General features: G+C 33.8%; 1 long non-coding RNA gene across 1 annotated transcript; it reads right to left on the reverse strand.

Annotated features, from left to right (window-relative positions):
- Window positions 1-7,911: 7,911 nt before the first annotated feature.
- Window positions 7,912-9,943, reverse strand: LOC130050961 (uncharacterized). Its single transcript, XR_008799345.1, has 2 exons — window positions 9,849-9,943; window positions 7,912-8,068 (listed from the first exon to the last, which is right to left on the reverse strand). It is a non-coding gene; the product is annotated as an uncharacterized LOC130050961 (long non-coding RNA).
- Between the last annotated feature and the right edge of the window lie 263 nt (window positions 9,944-10,206).

A 10,206-nucleotide genomic window follows, 5' to 3' on the forward strand; every position in this document is an offset into this window, starting at 1 on the left:
TACAATGAGAAGGGGAATGGTGTGGCTTTAATCAGACTGGGCATTCATGGCCGCTGGTTAGAGGGTTATTTCCCAGGATTTTTCCATGTTTATTAAAAATTATCTTTCTATGAAAAGAAAACACAATCTGTTAGGAAAACACATATTACGTCATTGTAATGATAGAATTTTTTATCATAATTTGAATTATTTTCTTCATATTGTAACAGAAATATAAACGAAATGTGTGTTTGGGCCGAAATGGGGGGTGGGGGGTACGTAACATAAAAGTCTGATTATGACAGGCTAATGAAAAATCATATAGATTTCTCTTTTATCCAAATGCCTGTATTTTATATACACTGAGTAGCTTATGACCATAAATTACATGTGATTCATACATGCTGGTACTGGTATGCTATGAGTTATGATCTTGCCTAGATTTTCTCTAATTTCGACTAAATCCACACACCATCAGAGTACCATGCAAGGGGATTTAGACACTGTGTTCCATGAAGAACCATTAAAATTCTACTTTTATATCTGGGGTCACATACTTTCCCTCAGAGTTGCAGTATTTTCGCTGGACCCTGTAGGTTTTAACCTGAATTTTTTCAGTACCTCCCCCACAAATGTATATGCTAGGCATAATGCTGACACCTACATCATCATGCATATCTTTTTTTTTTCATTACGCACTTTGCTACACTTGCAATGTATAATAAATTATTTCATTCATTTCTAACACATGTACTACGCAACCCCCTACCAAATGTCACTTAAAATACAGGACATCTCTATCTTTAAATAAATGTGAGCTGTACTTAAGTGTGAAACTGTCCCGTGCTACCATGAAACTTATATTTTGCTTTAAAACATAAACCAACAATTCTTAATTGTAATTTCTTTTCATCTTTAAAAAGGGTATTGACATCCCAATATTTAGTGGGAAGTTCCCAGGTATTGTCCGCTAGTGACAGTCTGCTGGCAAATCCAGGCATGCGATGGAAGGATGCTGATGTGAAGGACACAGGGACACCTGATCCAAGAACTTTGGCATTTCATTCAGAGTGACAACCTGATATTCAGTTGGTATGACTCTTTCAGGTTGAATACAGGGTTAAATCTGTATACATTTGGTTAACAATAAATAATAATAAATAAATCCAGATAATACATTCACAAATGGAATCACGGCATCATGGTACACTGAAATGCGTGTTTTACTGGGTTTTTTTTACTGCATTACTATGTATCACATACATACAAAAAGATACAAAAAATGGAAAATCATTATTCTGTTTCTAATTATAAGGTATGACAAGTTTTCTAAATGATGACAAAAAAGGTATGGTGGCCAATACTTATTTTATTTGCAATTTCCTTTCAGATGTTGGACCCGATTATTCAGAAAACTGCAGATTTTAGGAAGCTGTTTTTGACAGAAGATTTGGTTTTTTCCATCTGTATTGCCACCAACCATTATGCTGAGATGGTCATATCTAGGGGGAAAGATTGTCATTTTACTTCCCAAGGAAGTTCGCATCCTCTCACTGAAGAGGAATTGTACAGGTATTACTAGTTTTAAAGTACCAATATTGTGACAGTGATTTTCAGTTTAAAACGAATATCAAAATAAAATGCATAATAAAAAGATTATCTTTACCAAAATTAATCTTGCTGTGCGTCTAACACATTTATTAGATGTGTACTAAAATTACCTCTGATAAAATTTCATAAGTAATTAATGCATACTAGTGATTTTCAGAGGGCCTTGGCATTCTCTACCCAGAGTTCCGTGCGCTCCTCGCACTATACCTCTGTCAACGGCTTCTTACAGAAATCTTGTAAAAGTTTCTTTGATCCAACATTTATGTTTTGGACTAAATATTTAGTCATATTATGATATGTGATTGGTGCAATTAAATTTATGCTTACTGTAAATTGTTTAAAATCGCCGTTTTCTGATCATAAATTTGGAACTACTTCGTAATATGCGTATGAATGTAGGATATACACGTGGTGGATATTTAAATGTAAACATGGAATCAAAAGTAAGAAAGGCTGTAAAAATACGATAAAACTTGTGAAATAAAAGACAAACAGCTAAATGGTAAATATGCACTTATTAAAGTGTCCGTTGGCTATGAAAAAAGCCTGGTGTATCACCTGTTGCCTGAACTTTTAAAGGGAAAGGAAACCGAAAATAATTGTTTATATCATGTGATTATATTGTCACGTGATTCCAAGCGTTGACAGAGGTGTATGCGAAGCTTGTGTAACGCGCCCTCTGGTGGGAGAGGGAGGGCTTTGGCTATAGAAAACATTTACAGAACCAATTAAGCATTCAAAAGCTCTGACAATACATTAGTATTTATGGCTAAGTATTAAGAAATTCTTTTTTTCCAGATTTTTGTGCATTATCTTATACATATAATATTTGCTGTGAAGTTCCAGTCGATAGACAGATATTGGTCAATGCATGCCCCTTTCGGAACAACCCAGTACAGTGTATCAGGAATGATGTCTAGAAATAAGTTTTAAGAGGTTGGATATAAGAACATTTTTGATAAATATGATGCAAGTACATTTAAATCTAGTGATTGAAAGTAAGTACTTGAACATTCATATGCGTTGAACTTACAGAGGAAAAACGGGTAGTACTTTTTGATAACATTTGATAAGGTGCTGTAACTGCTGTTGCTTAGCAACCAAATATATTTGAATGCAAAAAATTAAATTACTTTAGATTAACAATAAAGATCTTTATTTTAATGTTGCAATATTTATTCTATTTAGTGGAACATAATGGCAAAACGTCATATTATTAGAAAATGATGGATATGTACAATGTATATAAAGTACAAAGTTTCCATTTTATGACCTTTGACCTTAATTCTCTTCATCATATCTTTTGTTAAAAACCTTTTAAAATGATTAAGATTTATTTAAAAATTATATTTTAAAAATAATGTGACATTTACTAATCATCATTCAATGTAATTGTGTTTAAATTGTGTCAAATGTATGTAGAAAGGCAAATTATGATCAACATTGTACTACGAGTGTTGTTACTTAGCAACCAAACATATTTGTTTGTCAATAGAATTGATTAATTTGATTGTGATGCGTTTGTAGCATTTTCAAAGGCACATCACCTCATACATTTAGAATTTCCCATTTTTGACTCTAATCTAGTGAGAGGGGTCGTAATATATATATTTCAGACCAAAAAAAATTGCAAAAATGTGCAAATACATGACCTTTGACCCCTTATATCTCTTTGAGGTCATGGGATACCTTGACAAACTTTATACGAAATTATTCCCTGTTCAATTCCTAACAAAATTATATGTCATATCTCTATCCCAAATCGTGATACATGCAGATTTTATTCGATGTAAAAAGATTGCCATTTAGTCTTTAAAAACCTCTAAAATGTGCCGGTAGAGAAAGGGTTAAGCAAAAGTTGGGAACAAGTGTCATAAAACTTAATTTTTTTATCGTTCTTAGTGTATATTCAAAATATTGATCACTGATATCTTCTCATCTGGGTCATGAAGGTTTCTTGTAAGTTTTTTTTTCTGGCCCAAAGATTCTTGAAAATATTTTTAGTTCAGCTGAGCCAAAGGCTTTACCTTTCCTGATTAAAATTCTCCATCGTAAACTTTCCATATTTATGTAGCAACATTACATTGTCACCTGCATAAGGTGTTTATATTTCACAACTGATTTGATATGCAAGAGCTTATTCTGCTTATGGTTAATTTTGAAATCGAAGCAGGAAACTGACAAAGAAGTTGATGGTGCAGGGGTTCCAACAGTCTCTTTTAAAGGAAGCATTTTGTAAATTGTTTGGTCGTTATAACGATCCATTTTGTCAATACAACCTACCTTTGGGTCAAATGCTGCCTGGCGTGTTCCATGCCGATTGTTAGACCTTTATTAGGACACTGATTTTGACTGTGGATAACTCCGTTTATCTGATCAAGACATAGGGCTCACGGCGGATGTGACTAGTCGACAGGGGCTGTTTACTCCTCTTGGACACCTGATTCCATCTCTTGTATATCCAGGGGTCCGTGTTTGCCCAATACTCTTTTTTGTATTGCTTATAGAAGTTATGAGATTGATCACTGTTCGTTATCTTCACCTTTATAGGAGTTATGAGATTGGTCACTGTTCGTTATCTTCACCTTTATAGGAGTTATGAGATTGCTCACTGTTCGTTATCTTCTGGGTATAGTTAGTTTTTAAATCGAGGTAAGCTACTGACAAACAAGTTGATGGTACAGGGATTTCAACAATCTCGATTGAAGTCAGCATTTCGTAAATTCTATGGTCGTTATAACGATCTAGTTCGTCAATACAATCTCGCATTGGGTCAAATGCTGTCTGACGGGTTTCATACCGATTGTTAAACCGTTCTTGGCACACTGATTTTGACTGCGGATAACTCCGTTTACCTGATCAGGATATGGGGCTCACGGCGGGTGTGACCGGTCAACAGGGGATGCTTACTCCTCCTAGGCACCTGATCCCACCTCTGGTGTGTCCAGGTGTCCGTGTTCGCCCAACTATCTATTTTGTATTGCTTGTAGGAGTTATGAGATTGATCACTGTTCGTTATCTTCACCTTGCATTGATCACTGTTCGTTATCTTCACCTTGCATTGATCACTGTTCGTTATCTTCACCTTTATAGGAGTTATGAGATTGATCACTGTTCGTTATCTTCACCTCTATAGGAGTTATGAGATTGATCACTGTTCGTTATCTTCGCCTTTCAAGGAGCAGCGGAGATGAAGACATCAATGAAAACTAAAGTGAACAGCTTTTCTACCAAAACAGTGAGGAATTAATTTCACACGTCTTGTATGTAAACAAAAGTTAAGATGGCTATTTTCGAAAACGCATCGGCCAAATATTGTCTTCAAATAAGAGGGAGACTACTTCTTATACGAAAATATAAGTATGATGAGATTTTAACAGTCCATAATTTTTTTAATGCGGTTCGAGCCAAAGAACGACATTTTCAAATGAAATCCCTAAGCTCTGTCGTTCTGACGTCGTCATTTTGCGAAGTTTGAAATTCTTAACAATTTATGGAGATGATATCGTGAAATGGCCATAAAGATATACATGTAGACTCTTTTGTTACATGTACAGGTATCACTATTTCTTCTGCCTGCAATTTAGTGTTTCGGAAATTGTTCTTAAAAGAAAATTCTATTGACATTATACCACTAAAATGGTATTGACTTATTCACAAGGGGGCTAAACCCATTTTGGGTCCGAACTCTGTGATTTCATAAATATTGCAAGAGATCTAACTCTGACCCAGATAAAAAAAAATACCCACTGGCTTGAAATGCCTTTAAAATATCTTAAACTAGGTACGCTATGCGTAATTTGTCGTTTTCCTTGCATAGATTAGTGTTTTAAAAACTTGCATGCCCAATTTTAAACCACAGGTTCTTAAAATAACAAAGACATACGTCACCGTTCTCTCGGTTTCACTTGTTTATTTTTACTAGGACATTTACTGGTTCAGTTCAAGGAGTCGTTTTTCGCCTTTGACAGCAGAGTAGTGTAGACGATTTCGGAGCTGTCATTTAAAGTTTCACAACAATTTTATGCCACTTACTTCCTCATACTTTAATAAAGTTCTTTATGTTCGCCATATTTTACAAAACATCAACTCCTGACTCAAACTGCCATTTTTAGAAACGCACTAAAGAGCCGAAATACCTAAAACTACAGAGAAGGATCAAAATAATCTACATATGTAAATGAAATAAAATAAACAAAAACAAAAAAATAAGAAAGCCATAAAATAATGTTCAATTTCCTTCTCCAGGTGCAACATTACAAGAATAATGTTTTGATAATTTTTAAGTATATAAGATTTCAAGTATATTGGGTATTTAGTGCTTTCATTGAAATGGCAGATCTTGACAACAGTTAATGCTGCTGAGGTTAAAAAATAAGTCATGTAAAGTCTACACGAAGAACATTATTAAAGTATGAGGAAGTAAGTAGCGTATAATTGTTGTGAAATTTTAATTGACATGTCCGAAATCTTCCACAAACGACTCCGTGACCTGGACCGGTAAATGTCCTAGTAAAATTAAACAAGAGAAACCGAGAGAACGATGACGTATATCTTTGTTATTTTAAGAACCTGTTATAGCTTGAAATTTGGCATGCACGTTTATGCAATTAAAACGAAAATTGCAGCAGATTTGTTTCATTTCCAATCTAGTTAAGGTGGTTCACTACACCCAGAAATAGTTTCTCAAATCAATACAAATCGATTTAATTATAAAAGATATGATGATCTACAATAAGTATACGTGTATATGCCAAAAAAGGCAAAAAATATACAAATTTGGATAAAAACATGATTTTCAAAAAAGTATATTTCAACACATATGAATAAAAGACTCTGGAGGATTTGAACTCGAGATCTGCTGTTCACCAAGCCAAGTTTTTTGTTTTTGTTTTGTTTTTTATCTTTTTCACCAGCCCAATGTTTTAACCACTGAGCTACGATAGACAAACAGATTGTTCCATGCAAATAATTTCACAGAACATTTAAATCGCCATCTTGTGACGTGTTGTCATACAGAGTTTAAGCTTTAATGGTGTAGTGAGCTATCTTAAAGTTCCTTTCTCTTTATTGCTACTTCAACTATTCAGAAATGCATCTACTCTGGGATAGCTACTCCTACTATGCCAGCGTTTAAGTCAATCAATTTTGACTACGGATCACTCCGTTTACTTTATCGAGTTAAAGGTCTCACCGCAGGTGTGATCAGCCATCGGGGATGCTTACTCCTGTTAAACACCTTATCCCATCTCTGGTATTTCCAGAGATCCGTGTTTGCTCAACTCTCTGCACTGTTTATAGGAATTATGAGATTAACCGTGTTCGTTACTTTCATTTTTGTCATCTTTCCGATCATGTGGGATTTTGTGAGTGTACCAGGGTGTTGATAAAAGTCAATATCAGTTTGATTTATTTGTAGTCATTATAATGATAGTCAATATTTTGTGTTTGTTTCAATTTCATTCAGTTGATATGCTGCAAATGACAAAAAATTGTTTATTCATATGCAACTCATTCTTAAAATCATGTTTTATATAAGAATTTATCCAATTCTGACATTTATAGGTTTTTCATTGATAGTTCGATATTTCAGCTAAACGTGGCTATGTATATTTTGAATGTATGATATTTGAGTGAAATAGCATTATTACAAAGCATACATTGTTAAGAAGGGGATATAATTTTATTACTGAAATTAATCAGATGGGGACAATATTTTCATTGCATTCAATTGTTGATGACAAATCGACAGCTAATACTCCTTAAATAATGTCAAAAGATGCATAAAAATTGTGAATGATCGGATTAATTATTTCATTGAATTAAAACAGAATCCACGTTTATTTTGTATGTACATGTATCTATTGTACATGTATTTATTCTTTCATGGAATTTCCGTGAGTTATGTCAAGGATTTGGATGATTTTGATATATTATAAAGTGACAAGAACTATGGCAATGTGTTCCGCCATATTTTTTCGCTAGTATGTTTTATTTATCTCTGCGTCCCTTTACGGCGGTTTTATGACCGGCGCAATTCAGCGTGCGCCGATCTTGGACAACTGAAATTGGCCCATTGATTTTGACTACGGATTGTTCCGTTTATCTGAGCAAGATTTAGTTCATGACGGTTGTGTCCGGCCAACAGGATATCCTTACTTCTCTTGGGCATTTGATCCCAACTTTGCTGTGTCCAGGATCCGTGTTAGCCCTATTCTTTAGAAGATTTATTAAATTGATTATTGTTCGTTATGTTCACTTTTCCGTAGATTTGTTCAACAGTCGTTATAGAACATTGAGTTAACAGAATTGCAAAGTCGTGAATTTCAAGGCTTTATTCAATGAATCATTAAGTCTGCACATTTTGTTTATCCGTAGACGATAGGTCCTCTGTACAGAAATGGTCCCGGGAAGGGGCGTGGTCCAGCGAACACAAAATCAGGTGTGTCTGGCGAATCTGGTGAATCCCCAAAATAATCTGTCCAAAAATAGATCAGACAACCCACGATATTATAAATCAGCCCAATAGACTTTACACTGGTATTTTTATGTACTTGAGCAGTAGCTCACCGGGTGATTTCGATAATTACTGTCATTCACAACGTGTATAGGGTTTTGCAAAGAAACAAAGCTTTAGATGCATCCTGACATCCCGAATAACAGAACAGATATATAATCAGGTGCGGATCATATGTTATTGAATTAAATAATCACTTTTATCAGGTATGAGAATTTTCAACTGTTGCTCTAAACACATCTTGACAAAAAATTTTGTTTTGAGCTAAAATTAAACCTGGATTTATCTTAATTAAAATTTATGCATATTTTTCAAGAGGATTATTATTTTTCAAAATTCATCTTTAAAAACCTTTGCTACAATTGAGTACAATTTTATTGAAAGTAATTGGAATAAAATTTTGAACTTTCCTTCAAAGCTACACAAGAGTCAAAATTGCATCGGCTGCAATTTCAGATACTCCATAGAATACTCCCTACTAACAAGTATTTATTTCAACTGAAAGTTAAAGACTCTCCAATGTGAAGTGTATGTAAGAAGTGAAAATTTTGTAAATAAAAAAAATTATTAAAAAAACACCTTTGCTAAAATGGGAAAGTTCACACATTATGGAACTCCCTGCGATTCAATAAAAATTGAGTATAGAGGTAAAAAAAGAAAACAGATAATTTTATTTGTTGCTACACGAACTAGATTTTGATGTTTTTATGTAACTGGGGCTGTATACCACTCAAAAGATACTTTCCTTGAAAATATATTACAAATCAAAGTATATTGACATTATTTTTATTGTAGCATAATTATCTTTTTTTTTAAATTGGGTGATGATTGTACATGCAGTTTTCAGTCGAGGAATTTTTACTAAATATTCCGCGGTTCATTGAAAAGTAAATTTCATAGGAAATTGACACGTCCAAATACATGTCATCCCCTTGTCCAATTTTAATTAGCATAAAATAAAATTACACCTCGTGTTGGTTTTCTAGCTCAATAAATCTTGACACATCAAGTTGGTATACTAAAAATTAGGGTGTAATGACCCGTTGATGCAAGTCAGTCAAATTCAATTTCATACCATGAATCATTGATACCGAAGAACATTTCGGAACTCATCGGTATATTCATGTTTCACGAGTACACTGTATATTTACACTACAGTCCAGTCGAGTTACACGCAGCAGAAAATGCACACCATGGATACCGAAAAAAGGCGGGAATTTGTTTCCTCTTCGGTATCCATGACACACGAGCTGACATATACATGAACTAGATTGTAACATTTACATTTCTAATTTTTCATTTATTTATTTATTTTTTGGTCTTTTATATCTTTATCATTGGCAATGATTGCCACATCTTCATGGATGTGAACAATGAGTGTATGAACCTTGGTAGATGTAGTACATTTATATATCAACGATAGAAAATTCCGAAAGAATGTAAGAATGTAAATATAAAAAATAAACTTAATTTTGAAAATACATCAGGGTATGAACTGCAAAGTTTCACAACGGCATATTTTTTTTCATCACGCACTTCATGAAGTATGCTGGCGTAAGGCTTCGTGGTGCAATACTGTATCATATATTACGAATTATTTCTCTACAATACACATGTTGTATTTATTTTCACAGTGAGAATAAATAATTTTGTTGTTGTTTGTTGTTGTTGTTCATACCCTTCCGTATCAATGACTCATGGTGATATATTTAATTGACTGATAATTGAATTAAATTCTTACAGCCCGGTGGTCCGGCAATCCATTGACCCAAAGTTACGGAAACCAAAAGAAGCAGGAACGATAGGGCTGCCAATAGGTGCATAGTAGATGTCTGTTGAAAGAAGTTTTTAAAAAGGAATTCATACTTTGAATTAAATATGCAAGTTCTTCTGATTAAATCGTGTTCTATTTTATATACGTATACAGTATGTGAATTATGAACACAAGACATAAAACCCCTCGTATTTCAAATTAAAAAATCATTGAACAAATATATTGTTATTTTTTTAATAGTCACTTACCATTGTCTTTCGAAATATCAAGATGAAGAAAAAAGTTAAAATGATCCGGACTAGTGACAAATAGTGTAAACGTTTCA

The sequence above is a fragment of the Ostrea edulis genome, chromosome 10 (genome assembly GCF_947568905.1).
Source record: "Ostrea edulis chromosome 10, xbOstEdul1.1, whole genome shotgun sequence".
Taxonomy (NCBI): Eukaryota; Metazoa; Mollusca; class Bivalvia; order Ostreida; family Ostreidae; genus Ostrea; species Ostrea edulis.